Genomic DNA, 25,376 nt, shown 5'->3' on the forward strand with positions numbered 1-25,376 from the left:
GTTATTTGTCATCTGTATCAATGATCTGGATGATAATGTGGTAAATTGGATCAGCAAGTTTGCTGATGATACAAAGATTGGAGGTGTAGTAGACAGTGAGGAAGGTTTTCAGAGCCTGCAGAGGGACTTGGACCAGCTGGAAAAATGGGCTGAAAAATGGCAGATGGAGTTTAATACTGACAAGTGTGAGGTATTGCACGTTGGAAGGACAAATCGACGTAGAACATACAGGGTTAATGGTAAGGCACTGAGGAGTGCAGTGGAACAGAGGGATCTGGGAATACAGATACAAAATTCCCTAAAAGTGTCGTCACAGGTAGATAGGGTTGTAAAGAGAGCTTTTGGTACATTGGCCTTTATTAATCGTAGTATTGAATATAAGAGCTGGAATGTTATGATGAAGTTGTATAAGGCATTGGTGAGGCCGAATCTGGAGTATTGTGTTCAGTTTTGGTCACCAAATTACAGGAAGGATATAAATAAGGTTGAAAGAGTGCAGAGAAGGTTTACAAGGATGTTGCCGGGACTTGAGAAACTCAGTTACAGAGAAGGTTAGGACTTTATTCCCTGGAGCGTAGAAGAATGAGGGGAGATTTGATAGAGGTATATAAAATTATGATGGGTATAGATAGAGTGAATGCAAGCAGGCTTTTTCCACTGAGGCAAGGGGAGATAAAAACCAGAGGACATGGGTTAAGGGTGAGGGGGGAAAAGTTTAAAGGGAGCATTGGGGGGGCTTCTTCACACAGAGAGTGGTGGGAGTATGGAATGAGCTGCCAGACGAGGTGGTAAATGTGGGTTCTTTTTTAACATTTAAGAATAAATTGGACAGATACATGGATGGGAGGTGTATGGAGGGATATGGTCCGTGTGCAGGTCAGTGGGACTAGGCAGAAAATGGTTCGGCACAGCCAAGAAGGGCCAAAGGGCCTGTTTCTGTGCTGTAGTTTCTATGGTTTCTATGGTAAGAGCTAAAAAGTTGAAGCGTGGATGACTTTAGAGAATAGATGAGAGAAGAAATTGGGGGAGAGCATGCAAGGGTCAAAGTTCTTTTACATAAACCAACTTTCCATTTATGGACTCTAAACCAACTTCAAACTCCCAATAAACCAAAGAAAGTGTGTGCTTAATGTTGTTTTGGAAGATTGGTTTGTGTGTTTGAATTGACCGTCTCCGAATTATAGCCATCCTACGCGTCTGTCCTGTTGTGAAACTGCCTATAATTCAGAGAACTGTTTTTTGTTAATACATCCACAATATGTAGCTCATGGATTTGATTCAGTCCTTCTTCTCAAATCTTGATCTAATAGTTGAAAACCTCAAGCCTGGATCATATACTTCGGTTCAGTCAGAAAAGATGATTTAGCAACTTAAGGCATTACATTACCTGGGGTGGGTGATCTAGATTTTGTGGAGAACCTTTTGGGAGTTAATCCACCTAACTGATGTGTTAACTCATCAATCATATCCTGAGGAATATAATGATGACAGGAAAGAGCTCCAACAGAGGATTAGGAAGACTGATAAGCACTTGGCAAGTAGCATTAAAAAGATTCTTATACAACCCGCTCAAAGAGGCTCGTATACAAGGTCTGCCTCATTAGCTAACTCAGCTAACAACCACGAGGCTCAGCAGTGAGAAGTCCACCTTGCATAAGCAACACATGTCTAAGGTCCATCTGATTTGGGTTTGACCAAACAGGAAAGTTGGGATGTTCTGACTGAGGAACATAGATTATAGCGAATGTTGTTTAAATACTGCCCCATACACCGTTATCATTCACCAGGAAATGACAGATTGTACACCGGCATAAAATACAAGGAAATATATTTGCCGATTTTCCAAACTGTTAGCAGAAAAAGCAATAGGGTCTGTGCTTCAAGCGGCATTATGTGAGCATCCTCCCTTGTGTTCCGCTCTGCAGCTCTGGCCAAAAGCCCCAAACCGGACTACTGTACAAGTGCAATGTGTCATGTTAGTGAGCTTCAAACTGCTAAAATAAAGAACAACCTCACAGCATAGCAGTAGAAATCTTAACCAGCGTATTACATTTACATTAACACCTAGGATAACTGGGGAATGTGTAGGATCAGGGGACTACTCAAGGAAATATGAGGGATTTGATGCTTGGAGGATGTGAGATGGGTAGTGTTAAATTACTTTGTACTGGTGGTCACCAAATAGAAAGAATTGGAAGACAGAGAGATTAGTATGGGACTTGCTAACGTACTGGGGCATTTAGAGGTCAACAGGAGGTGGCATTGTTTCTTCTGAAGAGCAGCAAGCCGGATGTCCTCAGGGCCTGATGGAAAATATCTCAGGTTTTTGAAAGAGGCAAGAGATGAGATTGCTGGAGCTTTGGAGATCTTTGTGTCCTCTAGCCACAGATGAGGTCCCAGATGACTGGAGGGTAGACAATAGAGTTCCTTTGCTCAACAAGGAAAATAGGGATGATCCAAGAAATTACAGGCTGGCTAACCTCTCATCAATGGGAGGGAAGCTTCTGAAGAGGATTCTTAGGGATAGGGTTTAAGCACATTTGGGAAAGCTAGGTCTGATTAGGTACAGTCAGCTTGGATTTATGCAAGGTAGGTCATGCCATGCAAACTTAATTTAGTGTTTCTGATGAGGTGACAAAGGTGACTGATGAGGGAAAGGCAGTAGATGATGTAAACATGGATTTTAGTAAGGCTTTTCAATGGTAGGCTGATCCCAAACATTAAAGTTCATAGGTCTATGGTGATTTGGTAGTTTGCTTTCAGAGTTAGCTTGTCCATTGAATACAGAGAATAGTGGTGGAAGAGATGGCACTCTGGGACATCAAATGTAAGGGGAAAGTATACAATTGAGGGTATTGATGTACAGAGGAACATTGGAATCACTTCAATGGCTGCATAGATATATATGGTGGTAAGGTGTGCAGAATGTTCGTCTTCATTTGTTAAGACATTGAATATAATAGTAAGGAAGTCATTTTGCAGCCACTTCACTTGATTTTACCAAATGGACAGCCAGGATTTCCAAAGATGTTGGAAATTCTAATAGAAGGGGTCATAATTTTAAGGTGATTGGAGGCAAGTATAGAGCGGATTTCAGAGCTACATTATTTTACACAGAGGGTGGATGCGCTACTGAGAGAGAATAAATCTTAAATACAAGTGCAAACCCAGGTACCCCAAACACACAACAACCCACACCAGTTGATAATGCACTCAAATCAAATAAAAATCCTTAAAATGTTTTATAGACCCTCTGAGGGCCAAACCAGTAATCTGAGAGATAAAATGTTTATTCTCAATAAGAAGAATGAATTCCAACACTTTCTTAATCTCTGGAAATCATGAGCCATGGGTACAACTGTGGGTAGTTGAGTTAAGACAAGGAAAGCCAAGGCAGTTGCTTACTACAGACAAGATAGGCTGGGCAATGGGGCAATGTGTACTCAAGCCAAACAAGTGAGGCCTCTGTAGTGAGATTTTTCAAGAAAGGTCTTGCTAAAACATAAGCAACTCACATAAAAGTTGCCGGTGAACGCAGCAGGCCAGGCAGCATCTCCAGGAAGAGGTACAGTCGACGTTTCAGGCCGAGACCCTTCGTCAGGACTGACTGAAACATAACATCCCTTTACACAATAGGGGTTGGTGGAGGTAGATGAGATAAGGATAACAGAAGGATAAGAAACATTCCCAACAACTAAGGCTCTGTTGTCTTTACGAATTTCTAAATATCATCGGCTGTCAGCTTGAAGTTTCAATTGACTTCAATGCCTGTGTTGTGAATGGTGACTGATCTTTCAAATGAGGAATTCAAACACGTGCTGTGTAATTTACAATGATCAATATCCAAATCTGATAAGCCAATTCTATATAAAAATAACAGTTTTGTGTTCAGCTTCATAACAATGTGGGTGACAGGGCCCATGCTGTTCGCCTTGCGCTCAAGCAAAATAAAAGGCATTTTGGAGTGATAAGAGTTTGCGAGTTCTGAGCCCATTTATTTTAGTTATTTTATTATTAGTGATGGCAGTTACTAGGACATTTCACTAAAATGGAGAAAATCCCTCGTGGGACGCTAATCCAGCGATGCAGGTGGATGCTTTCCTGGTGTCATGGATTATTGATTACCTGACTGGCAGACCACAGTGCGTGTGCTTGCAACAGTGTGTGTCTGACAGAGTGATCAGCAGCACTGGGGCTCCAGAGGGGACTGTCTTGTCTCCCTTTCTCTTCACCATTTACACCTCGGACTTCAACTACTGCACAGAGTCTTGTCATCTTCAGAAGTTTTCGGATGACTCTGCCGTAGTTGGATGCATCAGCAAGGGAGATGAGGTTGAGTACAGGTCTACGGTAGGAAACTTTGTCACATGGTGTGAGTAGAATTATCTGCAGCTTAATGTGAAAAAGACTAAGGAGCTGGTGGTAGACCTGAGGAGAGCTAAGGTACCGGTGACCCCTGTTTTCATCCAGGGGGTTAGTGTGGACATGGTGGAGGATTACAAATACCTGGGATACGAATTGACAATAAACTGGACTGGTCAAAGAACACTGAGGCTGTCTACAAGAAGGGTCAGAGCTGTCTCTATTTCCTGAGGAGACTGAGGTCCTTTAACATCTGCCGGACGATGTTGAGGATGTTCTACAAGTCTGTGGTGGCCAGTGCTATCATGTTTGCTGTTATGTGCTGGGGCAGCAGGCTGAGGGTAGCAGACACCAACAGAATCAACAAACTCATTCATAAGGCCAGTGATGTTGTGGGGGTGGAACTGGACTCTCTCACGGTGGTGTCTGAAAAGAGGATGCTGTCTAAGTTGCATGCCATCTTGGTCAATGTCTCCCATCCACTACATAATGTACTGGGTGGGCACAGGAGTACATTCAGCCAGAGACTCATTCCACCGAGATGCAACACTGAGCATCATAGGAAGTCATTCCTGCCTGTGGCCATCAAACTTTACAACTCCTCCCTTGGAGGGTCAGACACCCTGAGCCAATAGGCTGGTCCTGGACTTATTTCATAATTTACTGGCATAATTTACATATTACTATATAACTATTTATGGTTCTATTACTATGCATTATTTATGGTGCAACTGTAATGAAAACCAATTTCCCCCCGGATCAATAAAGTATGACTATGACTATGACTATGATTTACCATCCTCAATTTTATGGGACAACTGAAAGACAGAACAGGGCTCTGAAAAGCAGGTTAGCTAAATTGTGCAACAAATCCCCCTAGATCAGGAGGTTCCCAACTTGGTGTCTGCGGACCTCTTGCTTAATGGTATTAGTCCATGGCACAAAAAAGGTTGGGAAACTCTGTGTCACTACCTCCAGCTGAACTTTGTCTTTTTGTGTGTTTTCCCCCTAGCCATCAGTCTGTGGTTTTGTATTTCTACGTGCTCTTGTTTGTTTTCATGTCCTATGTGCCCCTGCCCCGGCTCCTGTTCTACTCCGGCACCTGTATTACTGAGTACTCCGCCTCTCACATGTTTCTCATTATTACCTGTTTTGCTGCCACTTCTGTCTCATTGTGATCCACCTATCATCTGCCTCTCCATTTATTGCTCAGTGTATTTTAGTCCTGTGTTTTCACCTGTTTGTTGCCAGGTTGTGCTAGTGAATTTTCCTGGGCCTTACCAGTATTTGTATCTGTACTCTGCCTGCCTGCCTGAATATTGACTCTGCCTGTTCCCTGATTCTGGTTTCTGGATTTCTCTGGATGCTTTGATCTCTGCCTGTTTGCACCTCGGGATTTGTTACTCAATTAATATCACTGTGTGCACAGTACTTGGTCTGCGTTTGGATCCCTGCTCCAGTGCCCTGACACTCTGCTCCAGTTTCTCACCTCTTTGGAACTTCACTAAGCATGGTGACTTCACTATAAACCACCTTCTGCTTTTCAATTACTTACTGCAATTAGTAATTGCTGTTATAAACTATGAAGCTCATACTAATGGATAAGATGAAAAATCTCCCAGTTAGTAGGTCTGACACTTGATAGTCAGCAAGGTCTTCTGGGCTTCCTATTAATGAGAACCTTTAAGAGCTTTTTATAGTGCTAAACAACACTGCAACATGCTTGCTTTTGCTTGTAATATAGATATCCATTATTAGGTTGTATTCTGGAGTTAAGGTATATAGCAAATATTAATCCAGCAGCAGGCAGTCTTTAGATTTGAAGCAACACACATCAAAGTTGCTGGTGAATGCATCAGGCCAGGCAGCATCTCGAGGAAGAGGTACAGTCGACGTTTCGGGCTGAGACCCTTCGTCAGGACTAACTGAAGGAAGAGTTAGTAAGAGATTTGAAAGTGGGAGGGGAGATCCGAAATGATAAGAGAAGACAGGAGGGGGAGGGATGGAGCCAAGAGCTGGACAGTTGATTGGTAAAAGGGATATGAGAGGATCATGGGACAGGAGCCCTAGGGAGAAAGAAAAGGGGGAGGGGGAGGAAAACCCAGAGGATGGGCAAGGGGTATAGTGAGAGGGACAGAGGAAGAAAAAGGAGAGAGAGAGAATGTGTGTATATAAATAAATAATGGATAGGGTACAAGGGGGAGGTGGGGCATTAGCAGAAGTTAGAGGTCGATGTTCATGCAATCTGGTTGGAGGCTAACCAGATGGAATATAAGGTGTTGTTCCTCCAACCTGAGTGTGGCTTCATCTTTACAGTAGAGGAGGCCGTGGATAGACATGTTAGAATGGGAATGAGATGTGGAATTAAAATGTGTGGTCACTGGGAGATCCTGCTTTCTCTGGCGGACAGAGCGTAGGTGTTCAGCAAAACGATCTCCCAGTCTGCGTTGGGTCTCGCCAATATATAGAAGGCCACATCGGGAGCACTGGACGCAGTATATCACCCCAGCCAACTCACAGGTGAAGTGTCGTCTCACCTGGAAGGACTGTTTGGGGCCCTGAATGATGGTAAGGGAGGAAGTGAAAGGGCATGTGTAGCACTTGTTCTGCTTACAAGGATAAGTGCCAGGAGGGAGATCAGTGGGGAGGGGAGGGGTGGGGAGGGATGGGGGGGTACGAATGGACATGGGATTCGCGTAGGGAGCGATCCCTGTGGGAAGCGGGGGGGGGGAGGGAAAGATGTGCTTAGTGGTGGGATCCCGTTGGAGGTGGCGGAAGTTACGGAGAATAATATGTTGGAACCGGATGCTAGTGGGGTGGTAGGTGAGGACCAGGGGAACTCTATTCCTAGTGGGGTGACGGGAGGATGGAGTGAGAGCAGATGTGCGTGAAATGGGGGAGATGCGTTTGAGAGCAGAGTTGATGGTGGAGGAAGGGAAGTCCCTTCCATTAAAAAAGGAGGACATCTCCCTCGCCCTGGAATGAAAAGCCTCCTCCTGAGAGCAGATGTGGCAGAGACGGAGGAATTGGGAGAAGGGGATGGCATTTTTGCAAGAGACAGGGTGAGAACAGGAATAGTCCAGACAGCTGTGAGAGTCAGTAGGCTTATAGTAGACATCAGTAGATAAGCTGTCTCCAGAGACAGAGACAGAAAGATCTAGAAAGGGGAGGGAGGTGTCGGAAATGGACCGGGTAAACTTGAGGGCAGGGTAAAAGTTGGAGGCAAAGTTAATGAAGTCAACGAGCTCTGCATGCGTGCAGGAAGCAGCGCCAATGCAGTCGTCGATGTAGCGAAGGAAAAGTGGGGGACAGATACCAGAATAGGTTTGGAACATAGATTGTTCCACAAAGCCAACAAAAAGACAGGCATAGCTGGGACCCATACGGGTGCCCATGGCTACACCTTTAGCTTGGAGGAAGTAGGAGGAGCCAAAGGAGAAATTATTAAGAGTAAGGACTAATTCCGCTAGATGGAGCAGAGTGGTGGTAGAGGGGAACTGATTAGGTCTGGAATCCAAAAAGAAGTGGAGAGCTTTGAGACCTTCCTGATGGGGGATGGAAGTACATAGGGACTGGACATTCATGGTGAAAATAAAGCGGTGGGGACCAGGGAACTTAAAATCACCAAGAAGTTTGAGTGTGAGAAGTGTCACGAACATAGGTAGGAAGGGATTGAACAAGGGGGGATAAAACAGTGTCGAGGTATGCAGAAACTAGTTCAGTGGGGCAGGAGCAAGCCGAGACAATGGGTCTACCTGGACAGGCAGGTTTGTGGATCTTGGGTAGGAGGTAGAAACGGGAAGTGTGAGGTGTGGAAACTATATGTTGGTAGCAGTGGATGGGAGATCCCCTGAGCGGATAAAGTCAGTGATGGTGTGGGAGACAATGGCCTGGTGCTCCTTAGTGGGGTCACAATCGAGGGGTAAATAAGAGGTATCCGCGAGTTGTTGCTGTGCCTCGGCAAGGTAGAGGTCAGTACGCCAGACTACAACAGTACCCCCCTTATCGGCGGGTTTAATAGTAAGGTTAGGATTAGTGCGGAGGGAGTGGAGAGCAGAGCGTTCGGAAGGAGTGAGGTTGGAATGGGAACAAGATGCGGTGAAGTCGAGATGGTTGATATCCCATCGGCAGTTAGCAATAAAGAGATCCAGAACAGGCAGAAGACCAGAGCGGGGTGTCCATTGAAGAGGAGGAGGGTTGAAGACGGGAGAAGGGGTCATCGGTGGGGGTGGAAGAGTCCTTGCAGAAGAAGTAGGCTCGGAGACGGAGACGGCGGAAGAAGAGTTCCGCGTCATGGCGAACACGGAATTCACTGAGGTGTGGGCGAAGGGGGACAAAGGTGAGGCCCTTACTGAGGATGGAGCGTTCTGCCTCAGACAGTTGAAGGTCAGACAGGATGGTAAAGACCTGGCATGGATGAGAGCTGGGATCAGAGGGGGGAGGGGGGAGTCTGGGGGTGTCAGTGCAGAGGGGAGGGTTGGGGTGAGAGGAAGATGGAGCCTCTGAGGGCCCAGGAGCTGACGGTGGGATCTGAGGGAAAAGGGGTTGCAGAGTGGTGGTGGGGAAAGGGGAGACGGGAATCACAATGGCAGCACATAAAGACCTGGCCTGGAGTTAGATTTGAATGTGGATTGCAGATTGAATGTAAATTGTAGCTGTGAACTTTGGGTCTGCAGACTGGGATTGATCACCAGAAATGTCTGCATACACATGAATGCAGATAGAGAGACAATGGGGGTTAACATTCACTTTGGGTGGCTGGAGTGTTGGGAGTGGTTGAAAATTATGTTAGAACATTAGAAAATTTTTGACGAGAACAAACCATTTGGCCCAAGAAAGCTTGCCAAATTCCTATTCAAAAAGTCTGTTAAAATAACTAATGAGATTAGATTTGAAAGTATTTAAGATACCACTCTCAACAACATAACTAGGTAGTTTGTTCCTGGTGTCCACAATTCACTGTATGATGGAATGCTTCCTGATGTTAGGCTGAAATCTCCCTTTAACCAACCTCCACGTATGGCCCCGTGTCCTTGATGACAGATTAATTTTGACGTAGCAGCTGGCATCCACCTTAACCTTAATGATTTTGAACACTTCTATCATGTCTCTTCTCATACTGCATCTATTTATGTTAAAAATATTTAATTATTTTAATCTTTCTTCATAGTCTGACACTGCAGACCTGGAATGAGTCTGGTTGCCCTTCTCTGAACCATCTCCACTGCCCTCTCATTGCTCACAAAATGTGGAGACCAAAATTGTACACAGTACTCAAGGTGTGGCCTCACAAGCACATTATACAGCTTAAAGAGTACGTCCCTAAACTTGAACTACACTGGGTGCATTATATAGCTCAAAATTCTTATTAGCCTTCCTAATCACTTCTGTGAATTGTCTAGATGTTGATAGTGATGAGTCTACCAAGACGCCCAGATCCTTCTCATAGAGTGCATTTTCTAACTCGAGACCCCAATTGTATACCTGTATCTAATATTTCTACCTCCAATATGCAATACTTTGTGTTTACTTATATTAAATTTCATCTGCCATTTATCTGCCCACATCTGGATTTTGTTTAAATCTAACTGTATGTTACAAAATACACATGGACTAAGATGTTAACTGTCCTGTGCTATCACCAGTGGGATCATCAGTTGATCTGCCTCCTGTCTTCAGGAGTTTCGGCCCACTTATGATCAAGACTCCCTCGAGGTGGTGGGTCAGCAGTGCTAAAGTACCACCTCCCACTGGTGAGCTTAAAAACTTGGCATCTGTCTCCATCAGAGTTGTTGGTCACTTCCATCCAACAGATAGTCTGCTCTTCAGGTGTCTATGCAACTATTGAAGGGTTTGCAAGGTATGTATACACTGTCCAACTATCTGCCCCTCTGGATGTACTTGGTCCACACCCATGCTGATCCTTTCTCTGCTGCCTCAGCTACAGCCCTGCTGGTTGACTTGATCTCTCTTCTAGTGAAGCCAAGGTCACGCAGCCACTTCTGGATTCTTGCTGTCTGAATGTTAGCAGCCTGTCCCCCTAATTTTGTGTCATCTACAAACTTTACTAGTTTATTTGTTATGTGCTAACCCAAATCATTAAATTAAGAACAGCAGTGGTCCCAAAACTGATTCCTCCGTAACCCAGGGGTGCAGTGCTGCCAGACCTCAGCAGAGCACCACTCCAGCACCTCTGTGGGGGAAAAAAAAGTCAAAATGAACAAGCGGGGAATTTAGCAGCAGCTGCATATTACATAGAGGGAATTTTACGGAAACGGGGGTTGGGGAGAGGGGGTGGTGGCTGGTGGGGAAAATACCACTAATAATAGGATACTTGATCGTTTTTGGTGAAATCCTGGAGCTGTGACTTTTTTATTTAGGTATTTGTGAAATTCCTCCTCGCTCGACCCGTTGTCCCAGCATACCTTGCTGTAGCCTTCTGCCATGTCACAGATCCTCAGTCTCTCTCCAGCACTCATTGTTTGAGCATCGTTCACCGAGAAAATAAAAATCTTAGTTTTTTCAAAAAATGGCATGTCACTTGCCGAAGTGGGCCGTAAGTTCGGTAAGAACGAATCGAGCATTCGCACAACAAAGCTGAAGAAAGCTGAAATTCGTGGAAGTGTTAGTGCTACCCCTACAACGGCAAAAATTGTCTCTCTGGCTCGTGATAAAGTGCTTGCAAAGACTGAGAAAGCATTAAATGTGTGGCTAGAGGATATGTCACAGAAGCATATCCCTGTTGATGGAAAAATTATGTGTGAAAAAGCACTTAGCCTCTATGAGCACTATGGTGAGGGGGTTGAGGAGAGCGAGTGGAAGGAGTTTAAGGATAGTAAGGGATGGCTGGCTAGCTATGTAAAGCGCTACAGCCTCAAGAACTTGAAGATCACGGGAGAATCAGCATGGCAGATGTACCAAGTATCCTATTATGGAGCTGATCGAAGTACACGCTTGAAGTCTCTCAGAAAAAAGATTGTTGATCACAGACTATCAAAAGCACACCCTGCTGCTCTAAGTGTTGAAAATATAGCTAGTGAAGATGCTCTTGGAAAATTATGTGACACCATGAATGCTTCGCATCTAAAGGCAACTTGTTCAATTTTTTGTTCTGAATATTATTTAGCTCAGAATGACAGACCATACTCTGATCACTTCGTCTCATTGGAACTTCAAAAACAAAATGGTATTGACATTGGAATTGGACTGCATTCCCACACTAGTACTACAGAGATAATTAATCACATAGCCATTAATATGAAAAAGAAAATTTGCCAGCATATCAAGCAAATAAATAGCACATGTTCTGTTCTCATTGATGAATCAACAAGCCTGAGCATTAAGACCATCCTAATAGTTTATTTGAAATGTGAAAGTGGAAAGGATGGTGATCTCCATTTTATGTTTTTTAGATCTAATTGAACTGCCTGATCAGAAAGTTGCAACTATTGCTAAGCATCTATTGAACTGTCTCAGTAACCATGGGTTTGACGACTCTTACTTGAAACAGAACCTTGTAGCATTTGCTAGCGACGGGGCGAGCATAATGCTTGGTGTCAAATGTGGTGTTGCTACAATTCTCAAGGAACATTACCCTAATGTAATAATTTGGCACTGTCTTAATCACAGATTAGAATTTGCAGTAGGTGATTCAGTAGCTAGCTCATTTCGAACTGTTTCATCAATGTGGCAAAATTATGAAGCACTGTGTTTTGATTTTGAAAAAGCAATGAGGGATGAAACAAGATCTGGGAGTGTCAGAAAAACCTATGAAGGTCTGTTGAAAAGACTCTCTTCAGAACAGTTTCTATTGGACTTAGCTCTAATGTATGACACGTTGTATGAACTTGGTTTACTGTCAGAGTGTTTACAGAAACGCACTACTACAATTGTTTATGCAGACAAACTGATCCAACGGAGCATAAGATCACTGCATGGAGTGAAAGAGCAACTTGAAAGAACAAAACTCTAGAAGCTCAAGAGGCAGTTGAAAAGGGGTTTTGGAGAAATTACCTCAACAAGCAACAACAAAATTGTCTCCATTAATTATCTACAGTTTCTTACTAGTCTTATAAACAATTTGCAGCAACGCATGTTCACGGCAACATCCTTGAAAGGTTTTCAAACTTCTAAACCTCAAAGTATGTATAAATCCCTGCTAAATGAAATGTGTGTCCTTGATAAAGATAACTGGCCCGCTGAAATACCACCTAATTATGGAGAAGCTGCAATATCATCTCTCTGTAAGAGGTTTAAACTTTCTTCTTCCTCTGTAATAAATGCCTTCAGAGATTATATGGAGGATCGTGGACGCCGCGTCCCCAAGATTTACGCCCATTATTAAGCTGTTCACAAGTACTGCTATTAGTACTGCTGAGTGTGAGAGAGGATTCAGTCACATGAACTTGATAATAACAACAACACTCTCAAGAATTCTCATAAAGCATGTATCAACACTTATGTTTGTTAAACTACACGGACCTCCTCTAGTTTGGTGGAATCCTGAACCGTATGTCACATCATGGCTGCGATACTACAGATCAGCAGATGACACCAGGACAAGAGTTGCTTCAGACCACCGAACACATATTACACCTGACCCTTTGTGGAAATTATTGTGAAATTTCTCATTGGTGGCATTTGGTAAGTAGATAATTACTTTTAAAATGGTAAAGTACATGATTACTGTCATTTTTCTTTACTTGATATTATATTTTATGATAATTAGTGAGTGCAACTGTGTAATACTTTGTCATATTATTATATTAAGTATTATGTATTTTACCACTATCAAATCTCCCCTTAATCTTCTGTGTTCTAGGGAATAATGTCATAACCTATTCGATCTTTTCCTATAATTCAGGTCCTCCAGATCTGGCAACATCTTTGTAAATTTTCTTTCAATCTTATTCAAGATTCCCCTATAAGTAGGTGTTTGAAATGCAAAATAATACGCAAAATTAGGCCTCACCAATGTCCTATAAAATTTCAACGTAACATTCCAACTCCTGTAATTAATGGATTGATTTATGAAGGCTAATGTGCCAAAGTCTATTTTTACAACCTATTTACCCATGACACCACTTTCAAAGAATACCAGACCTCTATTCCCAGATCCTTTTTTCTACTGCAATTCTAAGTTCCCTTCTGCTCACACTGTAAGACTACCCTGGCGGGTCCTCCAGAAATGCAACACCTCACTCTTGTCTGCATCAAATTCTACCTGCCAGTTACTTTAGCCCATTTTTCAAGCTGGTCCAGATCTCGTTGCAAGCCTTAATTTCCTTCCTCATTGTCCACTGCACTCCCAAACTTGGTGTCCTCTTTTTTTCATAACTAGGACTTCAAAAACTCTCAAAAAACCAAGTAATATAAACCTGTTATACTTGCCTTTTATTCTGACAGGAACATACAAACTCTGTACTCTCAAAATTTCACTTTTGAAAGCCTTCCACTTACCAAGTACACCCTTCCTAGAAAACAACCTATCCCAAATGACACTTGCCAGATCTTTTCTGAGACCATCAAAATTGTCCTTTCTCCAGTTTTGAATTTCAACCCAAAGATCAGACCTATCCTTTGCCATAATTACCTTGAAACTAAAAGCATTAAGATTACGAAATGCAAAGTGTTCCCCTTCACAAACTTGGGTCACTTGTCCTGTCTCATTCCCTAATAGGACATGCAGTATCACACTCTCTCTACATGTTGATTTAGGAAACTTCCCTGAACACATTTAACAAACCCTTTCCTATCCAGTGTTTTTCCAGTATAGGAGTCCCAGTCAATAGGTGGACAGCTAAAATCACCTACTGTCACAACCTTATGTTTCTTGCAACAGTCTGGAATGGATCTACAAATTTGCTCCTCTAAATCCTGCAGTTTGTTGACTGGACTATTAATAATCCCATTCATGTGACCATACCTTTCCTGATCCTCAGTTCTACCCACAAATCCTCACTAGACCAGCTCTTTAGTCTGTTCTGACTGAACTATGCCGTGACAGTAATGCTACCCCTCCCCTTTAATCCCTCCTGTTCTGTCATGTCTAAAACACTGGAAAACTGGAATATTGAGCTGCTAGTCCTGCCCTTCCTGCAACCAAGTCTCACTAATGGTTACAATGTCATATTTCCACATGCTGGTTCATACCCTCAGCTCATCCGCCTTTTCTACAATACTCCTTGCACTGAAATATACTCAGCTCAGAACAGTTTGATTCCTGACCTTGTATGTAGGCTTAACAACATCTGCCTTCACAATCACTCCACTACCTGCTCTGGTGCTCTGATTCCCACCTTGTTTAAACCCTACCATGCAGAACTAGTAAAACTTCCAACTGGGATATTAGTTTCCTTCCAATTCAGATGTACCCTACCCCTTCTGTACAGGTTCCACCTTCCCTGGAAGAGACCCCAATGATCATACAATCTGAAGCCTTCCCTCATGCATCAACTCCTTAGCCACTTGTTGGCCATCAAGAATTTAAAATATGGAAGAAACCATTGAACTAGAATCGGTCAAGAGCAGTGGAAACAGACAAACCAATTGCCTTTGTTCTTGTCATGTGCTTGAAGAAATGGAGGCTGCCATTTTGTGAAGTTGCTCTGTAACCTCCAACTTGTGAACTGTTTGAGAACTGATTCTTGCTCTGGGATAGAGCAATTGAACATGGACACAAGGAGTTTCTGCTATTGACCTGCTAAACCTGAGATCATTCTCAGATAAACTGTGTATTGTGTGCAGTGGCAGATTTGCAGAAGTAAATCACAAACATGAGAAAATCTACAGATATTGGAAATCTTGAGCAACACACACAAAATTCTGGAGGAACTCGGCAGATCTGGCAACGTCTTTGGAAAAGAGTAAGCAGTCGTCAATTTGGGCCAGGACCCCTCTTCAAGTCCTGAAGAAGGTTTTCAGTCTGAAATGTCTAATTTACACTTTTCTATAGCTGCTGCCTGATCTGCTCAGTTCCTCCAGCAATTTGTGTGTGTTGCTTTGCAGGGGTAAACTCATTATCTTGGCCCAGTATTTGAGTGACCTGATTTGCCTGGTTTGAACAAAAGAAGTTGTGCACTCCAATGGGAAGGTGTTATAAATTAGATGACCCTTAGCCAATAACACTGAAATGTAACATATGAACTGGTAAGGAGTGAATATAAAAGCAGGGGCTTCGAATGCAAAGTAACAACAATTCCGGAGATTAACCATCACAAGGAAGAACACCCTTGCCAGGGGTTGGGAGAGGAAGCATTGATTATCTGGCCAATGGGAAATCCTCTGTTTCCATGTTATATATGGGAGAAATTGTCCGAGTAAGTATTGGTAGAAAGGGAACAGTAGAATTCATGTCCTAAGTTGCTGATCTGGGTCAACAGAGTTAAATTGTTGTTTGTGCAAAGGCAATAAAGTGCAAGTTTCAATTAATTAAGTGCTGCGTAGTGAATTTCCTGATCTAGTTCGATTGATGAATGGTCAATACATGTGCTACAGTGTATGATCTTCCTATTTATCGCCTCACTAGCACCTGACATGGGTAGCAATCCTGAGATCACAACCCTGGAGGTCCTGTACTTCAGATTAGCATTTAACTCCCTGAACTCACTCTGCAGGACCTCATCACCCATCCAACCTATGTCATTGGACCTGACGTTGACCACAGCATCTGGGAACTCACCCTCCCACTTAAGAATGCTGTAGACTTAATACAAGATGTCCGAGATCCTGGCATCCAGGAGGCAGCAAACCATTCTCATTCTCATCCACAGAACTTTCTTTCTGTTCCCCTAATCAACAAATCCCCTGTCACTACAGCTCGTTCCTTCAGAGCCTCGGAGCCAGACTCAGTGCCAGAGACCTGGCTGCTGTGGCTTTTCTCTGCTATATAACCATATAACAATTATAGCACATCTCGGCCCTTCTAGTCCGTGCCGTACGCTTACTCTCACCTAGTCCCACTGATCTGCACTCAGCCCATAACCCTCCATTCCTTTCCTGTCCATATACCTATCCAATTTTTCTTTAAATGACAATATCAAACCTGCCTCTACCACTTCTACTGGAAGCTCGTTCCACCACAGCCACCGCTCTCTGAGTAAAGAAGTTCCCCCTCATGTTACCCCTAAATTTTTGCCCCCTAACTCTCAATTCATGTCCTCTTCTTTGAATTTCCCCTACTCTCAATGGAAAAAGCCTATCCATGTCAACTCTATCTATCCCCCTCATAATTTTAAATACCTCTATCAAGTCCCCCCCATCAACCTTCTACGCTCCAAAGAATAAAGACCTAACTTGTTCAACCTTTCTCTGTATCTCAGGCGCTGAAACCCAGGTAACATTCAAGTAAATCTTCTCCATACTCTCTATTTTGTTGACATCTTTCCTATAACTCATTGACCAGAACTGTACACAATACTCCAAATTTGGCCTTACCAATGCCTTGTACAATTCTAACATACATTCCAAATCCTATACTCAATGCTCTGATTTATAAAGGCCAGCATACCAAAAGCTTTCTTCACCACACTACCCACATGAGCTTCCACCTTCAGGGAACTATGCACCATTATTTCCAGATCCCTCTGTTCTACTGCATTCCTCAATGCCCTACCATTTACCATGTATGTCCTATTTTGATTAGTCCTACCAAAATGTGGCACCTCACACTTATCAGCATTAAACTCCATCTGCCATCTTTCAGCCCACTCTTCTAACTGGCCTAAGTCTCTCTGCAAGCTTTAAAAACCTGCTAGGTCATTCCTCCCAACAGTATCCAAAGCAGTATACTTCTTGTTGAGGGGAAAGGCCACAGAGGTACTCTGCACTGGCTCCGCTCCTGATCTGTGTCCTGCAGGTTGGGTGCAAATGTATGTCCTGTTTATCAATACCTCAGCCTCTCAAATGATCTGGAGTTCATCCAGTTCCAGCTCCAACTCCTTAACATGGATGCACTTCTTGTAGGTGTAGCCATCAGGGACACTGGAGGTCTTCCTGCCTTCCCATATCCTGCAAGGGATGCATTCCACTATCCTGTCTGGCATACCCACTGCTCTAAATGTACAACAAGAAAGAAAGAATAAATATCAAAAAAAGCCAAATCCTACGCCTCACCTCACCAAAGCCTTGATGAACCAAAGCCTCATCTCCCTACTCCCACACTGGTCCACTCACACAATGGCCACTGCACTTAAAATCAACTTCTTTTTATTGACCCTTGCCAAGTACCTAATTATGCACAATCTGATGTCTCCTCGGCGACTGAGATGCTCCAAATGTGCCGACTGCCCCCACTTGACTCATTTAAACTCTCTCTCCCTCTGCAGAACCCGATATCTCCTTGGGACTGTGGTGCACAAAAGTTCTTTCCTGCTGATTAGTGATGTTCTGCACCCCACCATTCTCCTTGTATCATGGGCACAAAGTCTATAATACCTACACACAGTCACGGTATTGATGGATTGTGTATGAAAGTTAATGACACTTAAGTTACAGAGGTCAGGGCAGACTTTCCTCATTGGTTAGCATCAGGCATAGCCAACTCTATTTGAATATAGTGGCTGCTTTCAATAGTGGAAGAGTCTAGGACTCTGCTGAAGTCCATTGGGGGAAACACAGACTTCTTTAGGTTTTGCAGCTCCTAGACAAGGAAATCTGCCTCTGGGTTTGTATTAAGTTAGCTTTCCTGTGTGATTACTCGCCTCACTTCATTTAATGGGAAGAATAGAAATCCATATAAGGGTTTTATGACATTTTTATTTGACATGTGATTTAAATGCAATTAATTCTTTTAACTAAGTCGGACTGTCTTAGAGTGATATGCCTTTGACCCAACAGGTCCATGCCGGATGCATTCTCTCTGCTAGTCCCAATGTCCACATTTGGCCCATAACCTGCCAAGCTTCCCTCCACCATGTACCTGTCCAAATGCCCCTTAAATATTGCAATTGCATCTGCCTTAACTACTTCCTCTAGCAACTCACTCCAGGTACTCACTACCTGCTGTGTCATGAAGTCACCTCTCGGGTCACATCTTATCTGGTATCCGTGCTCTCTTGTTCTCAACTCCCTATCACTGGGGAAAATGACGATACCCATCCACCTTATCCATATCCCTCACAGTTTTATATATTTCTGTGATGTCACTCCTCAATCTCCTGCGCTCCAGAGAATAAAGATCCAGCACAGTCAACCTCTCCCTATAACTTACGTCCTCTAGTCCAGTCAGCATCCTTGTAAATCTCTTCTGTAACTTCTCCAGCTTGACAATGTCTTTCGTATAAGAGGGTGACCAAAATTGGACACAATATTCCAAGTGCAGTCTCAGAAATAACTAAAACAATCAAAGTGCTGGAGAGGTATTTCCTCCTCTATTTCTTATTGTGGCTTCAGCCTCAATCCTTTTCAACCCTGATGAATGTTATTGGCCCAAAGCATCCACAGTTTATTACCCTCCATAGATGCTGCCTAACTTGCTGAGTACCTTCAGCATTTTGTGTGTGATGCTCAAGATCTCTTTGCAATTCACTGTAACCTGCTTCACTATAAATAAAAACCATTAATTCAGTACAATCAGCAGACTTCTAACCCTAAATCATTTATATAAATCGTGATAATGAAGGTCTCATCAGTGACTTATGGGGCACCCCACTAGATACCGGCATCCAGTCATTGGATCGACCTTCAACCATCACGTACTGCTTCATAACAACAAGCCAATTCTGAGTCTATATTGCTAGTTCCCCCTCAATCCCGAGCCACCTAACCTTCCAGACCAATCTTCCATGTGGGACCTTATCACAGGCCTTACTAAACTACATATAGAAACCATTTGCTACCCTACTTATACCCTTTGTTACCTCTTGGAAAACTGGAAAGTTTCATTGGACATCACCTCCCACACAATACTCCCAATCAAGCCTTGACTATCGAAATGAAGGAAGATCTTATCCTTCAGCATTCCCTCCAAGTAACATCCCTACAATTGAAGGCAGGTTCACGCTAACCTTCTTGAAAAATGGAATAACTTTAGCCAGCCTCCAGTCCATAAGACCGTAAGTGATAAGATAAGAATTAGGCCACTCAGCCAATCTGAATCCGAGTCTGCTCCAACATCATCATGGCAGATCCATTTTCCCTCTCAACCCCATTCTCCTACCTTTACTTTATACTTTATTGTCGCCAAACAATTGGTACTAGAACGTACAATCATCACAGTGATATTTGATTCTGCGCTTCACACTCCCTGGAATAATCAAAGTATTGAGTATAAGAGCTGGAATAGAACCATAGAAACCATAGAAACTACAGCCCAGAAACAGGCCTTTTGGCCCTTCTTGGCTGTGCCGAACCATTTTCTGCCTAGTCCCACTGACCTGCACACGGACCATATCCCTCCATACACCTCCCATCCATGTATCTGTCCAATTTATTCCTAAATGTTAAAAAAGAACCCGCACTTACCACCTCGTCTGGCAGCTCATTCCATACTCCCATCACTCTCTGTGTGAAGAAGCCCCGCCTAATGTTCCCTTTAAACTTTTCCCCCCTCACCCTTAACCCATGTCCTCTGGTTTTTTTCTCCCCTTGCCTCAGTGGAAAAAGCCTGCTTGCATTCACTCTATCTATACCCATCATAATTTTATATACCTCTGTCAAATCTCCCCTCATTCTTCTACGCTCCAGGGAATAAAGTCCTAACCTTCTCTGTAACTGAGTTTCTCAAGTCCCGGCAACATCCTTGTAAACCTTCTCTGCACTCTTTCAACCTTATTTATATCCTTCCTGTAATTTGGTGACCAAAACTGAACACAATACTCCAGATTCGGCCTCACCAATGCCTTATACAACCTCATCATAACATTCCAGCTCTTATACTCAATACTTTGATTAATAAAGGCCAATGTACATAAAGCTCTCTTTACGACCCTACCTACCTGTGACGCCACTTTTAGGGAATTTTGTATCTGTATTCCCAGATCTCTCTGTTCCACTGCACTCCTCAGTGTCTTACCATTAACCCTGTATGTTCTACCTCCGTTTGTCCTTCCAACGTGCAATACCTCACACTTGTCTGTATTAAACTCCATCTGCCATTTTTCAGCCCATTTTTCCAGCTGGTCCAAGTCCCTCTGCAGGCTCTGAAAACCTTCCTCATTATCTACTACACCTCCAATCTTTGTATCATCAGCAAATTTGCTGATCCAATTTACCACATTATCTTCCAGATCATTGATATAGATGACAAATAACAATGGACCCAGCACTGATCCCTGTGGCACACCACTAGTCACAGGCCTCCACTCAAAGAAGCAATTCTCTACCACCACTCTTTGGCTTCTTCCATTGAGCCAATGTCTAATCCAATTTACCACCTCTCCATGTATACCTAGCGACTGAATTTTCCTAACTAACCTCCCATGCGGGACCTTGTCAAAGGCCTTACTGAAGTCCATGTAGACAATATCCACTGCCTTCCCTTCATCCACTTTCCTGGTAACCTCCTCAAAAAACTCCAATAGATTGGTCAAACATGACCTACCATGCACAAAGCCATGTTGACTCTCCCTAATAAGCGCCTGTCTATCCAAATGCTTGTAGATTCTGTCTCTTAGTACTCCCTCCAATAACTTACCTACTACCGACGTTAAACTTACTGGCCTATAATTTCCCGGATTACTTTTCGATCCTTTTTTTAAACAACGGAACAACATGAGCCACTCTCCAATCCTCCGGCACCTCACCTGTAGACAGCGACATTTTAAATATTTCTGCCAGGGCCCCTGCAATTTCAACACTAGTCTCCTTCAAGGTCCGAGGGAACACCCTGTCAGGTCCCGGGTATTTATCCACTTTAATTTTCCTCAAGACAGCAAGGACCTCCTCCTTTTCGATCTGTACAGTTTCCATGATCTCACTACTTGTTTCCCTTAATTCCATAGACTTCATGCCAGTTTCCCTAGTAAATACAGACGCAAAAAACCTATTTAAGATCTCCCCCATTTCCTTTGGTTCCGCACATAGCCGACCACTCTGATCTTCAAGAGGACCAATTTTATCCCTTACAATCCTTTTGCTCTTAATATACCTGTAAAAGCTCTTTGGATTATCCTTCTCTTTGACTGCCAAGGCAACCTTATGTCTTTTAGCCCTCCTGATTTCTTTCTTAAGTATTTTCTTGCACTTCTTATACTCCTCAAGCACCTTATTTACTCCCTGCTTCCTATACATGTCATACAACTCCCTCTTCTTCTTTATCAGAGTTGCAATATCCCTTAAGAACCAAGGTTCCTTATTCCTACTCACTTTGCCTTTAATCCTGACAGGAACATACAAATTCTGCACTCTCAAAATTTCTCCTTTGAAGGCTTCCCACCTACTGATCACATCCTTGCCAGAGAACAACCTGTCCCAATCCACGCTTTTTAGATCCTTTCTCATTTCTTCAAATTTGGCCTTCTTCCAGTTCAGAACCTCAACCCTAGGACCAGATCTATCCTTGTCCATGATCAAGTTGAAACTAATGGTCTTATAATCACTGGAACCAAAGTGCTCCCCTACACAGACTTCAGTCACTTGTCCTAACTCGTTTCCCAACAGGAGATCCAATATTGCATCCCCTCTAGTTGGTCCCTCTATATATTGATTTAGAAAACTTTCCTGAACACATTTTACAAACTCTGAACCATATAGACCCCTAACAGTATGGGAGTCCCAATCAATATATGGAAAATTAAAATCCCCTACCACCACAACCACCACCACAATGTTATGATGAGGTTGTATAAGGCATTGTTGAGGCCAAATCTAGAGTATTGTGTTCAGTTTTGGTCACCAAATTGGATCAGCAAGTTTGCTGATGATACATAGATTGGAGGTGTAGTAGACAGTGAGGAAGGTTTTCAGAGCCTGCAGAGGGACTTGGACCAGCTGGAAAAATGGGCTGAAAAATGGCAGATGGAGTTTAATACTGACAAGTGTGAGGTATTGCACGTTGGAAGGACAAATCGACGTAGAACATACAGGGTTAATGGTAAGGCACTGAGGAGTGCAGTGGAACAGAGGGATCTGGGAATACAGATACAAAATTCCCTAAAAGTGTCGTCACAGGTAGATAGGGTTGTAAAGAGAGCTTTTGGTACATTGGCCTTTATTAATCGTAGTATTAGAGTAAGAGCTGGAATGTTATGATGAGGTTGTATAAGGCATTGGTGAGGCCGAATCTGGAGTATTGTGTTCAGTTTTGGTCACCAAATTACAGGAAGGATATAAATAAGGTTGAAAGAGTGCAGAGAAGGTTTACAAGGATGTTGCCGGGACTTGAGAAACTCAGTTACAGAGAAGGTTAGGACTTTATTCCCTGGAGCGTAGAAGAATGAGGGGAGATTTGATAGAGGTATATAAAATTATGATGGGTATAGATAGAGTGAATGCAAGCAGGCTTTTTCCACTGAGGCAAGGGGAGAAAAAAACCAGAGGACATGGGTTAAGGGTGAGGGGGGAAAATGGGTTCAGGGTGAGGGGGGAAATGTTTAAAGGGAAGATTAGGGGGGCTTCTTCACACAGAGAGTTGTGGGAGTATGGAATAAACTGCCAGACGAGGTGGTAAATGCGAGTTCTTTTTTAACTTTTAAGAATAAATTGGACAGATACATGGATGAGAGGTGTATGGAGGGATATGGTCTGTGTGCAGGTCAGTGGAACTAGGCAGAAAATGGTTCGGCACAGCCAAGAAGGGCCAAAAGGCCTGTTTTCTATACTGTAGTTTTTCTATGGTTTCTATGGTTTCTATTACAAATATTAAATATTAAAAATATTTAAAATAGTTAAGATTAGTAAATATTAAAAATTTAAATTATAAATCATAAATAGAAAATAGAAAAATGGGAAGTAAGGTAGTGCAAAAAAACTGAGAGGCAGGTCCGGATATTTGGAGGGTACGGCCCAGATCTGGGTCAGGATCCGTTCAGCAGTCTTATCACAGTTGGAAAGAAGCTGTTCCCAAATCTGGCCATACAAGTATTCAATCTTCTGAACCTTCTCCCGGAGGGAAGAGGGATGAAAAGTCTGTTGGCTGGGTGGGTCAGGTCCTTGATTATCCTGGCAGCACTGCTCCAACAGCATGCGGTGTAAAGTGAGTCCACGGACGGAAGATTGGTTTGATTGGTTTGTGTGATGTGCTGCTCCGTGTTCACAATCTTTTGCAGCTTCTTTCGGTCTTGGACAGGACAACTTCCATGCCAGGTTGTGATGCACCCTAGCGCAATGCTTTCTACGGTGCATCCATAAAAATTAGTGAGGATTTTAGAGGACAGGCCAAATTTCTTTAGTTTTCTCAGGAAGCAAAGGCGCTGGTGGGCCTTCTTGGCGGTGAACTCTGCTTGGTTGGCCCAAGTCAGGTCATTTGTGATATTGACCCCAAGGAACTTAAAGCTTTTGACCTGTTCCACTTGCGCACCACCGATGTAAATTGGGTCATGCGGTCTGCTACTCCTTCTGAAGTCAACAACCAATTTCTTCATCTTGCTGACGTTGAGGGATAGGTTATTGTCTGCGCACCATGCCTCCTGGTTCTTAATTTCCTCTCTCTACTCAAACTCATCATTACCCAAGATACGGCCTTTCTCCATAACCTTTCATGCCCTGACTAATGAAGAACATATCAACCTTTGCCATAAATACATTCAATGGCCTGGCCTCCACAGCATGCTGGGACAACAATTTCACCACCCCCTGGCTAAAGAAATTCCTCCTCATCTCTGTTCTAAATTGACATCCCTCTGTTCTTGGTGTGTGCCCTCTGGTCCTCATAGGAAGTGTCCTCTCCACATACACTCTATCTAGACCTTTCAACACTCGATAGGTTTCAATGAAATCCTACCTCACTTCAGCAAGTACCTGTACCAGAGCCATAAAAACTTCTCAAATGTTAATCCATTAATTCCTGTAATCATTCTCGTGAACCTCCTCTAAACCCTCTCTAATGTCAACAATTCTTTCTTATATAACACGCTGGTTAAGATTTCTACTGCTACGCTGTAGGCATTTCATTTTAGCAATTTTCTGCGAAAGCAGTGTGTCCTGCATAGAGTGTTTTGGTTTTGGCTAGAGATAAGACACCAGTTGTTCAACTTAGGAATGTTGTGTCAGCCAATCAGGATAGAGGGATTGGAATGAGGTTTAGAGAGAGTGGGGCAGAGAGCGTTTTGTGATGTATAGTAGTCTGGTTTGGGGTCTTTTGGCGGGAGTTGCAGAGAGGGACAGAAGACATGATGCCACAGAATGCCGTTGGAAGGATAGTTTTCTTTGCAAGAAGTGCTTTGTGCAGACGAATGACTCCAAAGAGGAATGACAATAAGAGAGAGAGAGAGATCGCTCAACATGGTCTTTGAGGGGAGTTCGAATATGCGGCGGGTGTTTCTACTCAAGCCGTGGATCTGGCGCGCAAGAGATATACCCCGGAATACTCCATTGGTTATGTACATATTATACTGGTTTAATTGTAATGGGCTCTCTTCTTTTCTTTTCCTGTTAACTGTTTGATAAAGCTGAAATTAGCAAATATGCTTTCTTTATAATTTTATGCAGTGTACAATCTGTTATTTCTTGCTGACTGACAATTCTGTATGGGCAGTTGCTCAAATTCAGGTTTCTTTAATCGGAACAACATGACTTCCCTGTTTGGTTGAACTCCAAATCATACTAACTCTAGACACACATAAAAGTTGCTGGTGAACGCAGCAGGCCAGGCAGCATCTCTAGGAAGAGGTGCAGTTGACGTTTCAAGCCGAGATCCTTCGTCAGGACTAACTGAAGGAAGAGTGAGTAAGGGATTTGAAAGTTGGAGGGGGAGCGGGAGATCCAAAATGATAGGAGAAGAAGGAGGGGGAGGGATGGAGCCAAGAGCTGGACAGGTGATAGGCAAAAGGGATACGAGAGGATCATGGGACAGGAGGTCCGGGAAGAAAGACAAGGAGGGGGGACCCAGAGGATGGGCAAGGGGTATATTCAGAGGG

The sequence above is a fragment of the Mobula hypostoma genome, chromosome 1, assembly GCF_963921235.1.
Source record: "Mobula hypostoma chromosome 1, sMobHyp1.1, whole genome shotgun sequence".
In the NCBI taxonomy this organism is placed as follows: domain Eukaryota; kingdom Metazoa; phylum Chordata; class Chondrichthyes; order Myliobatiformes; family Myliobatidae; genus Mobula; species Mobula hypostoma.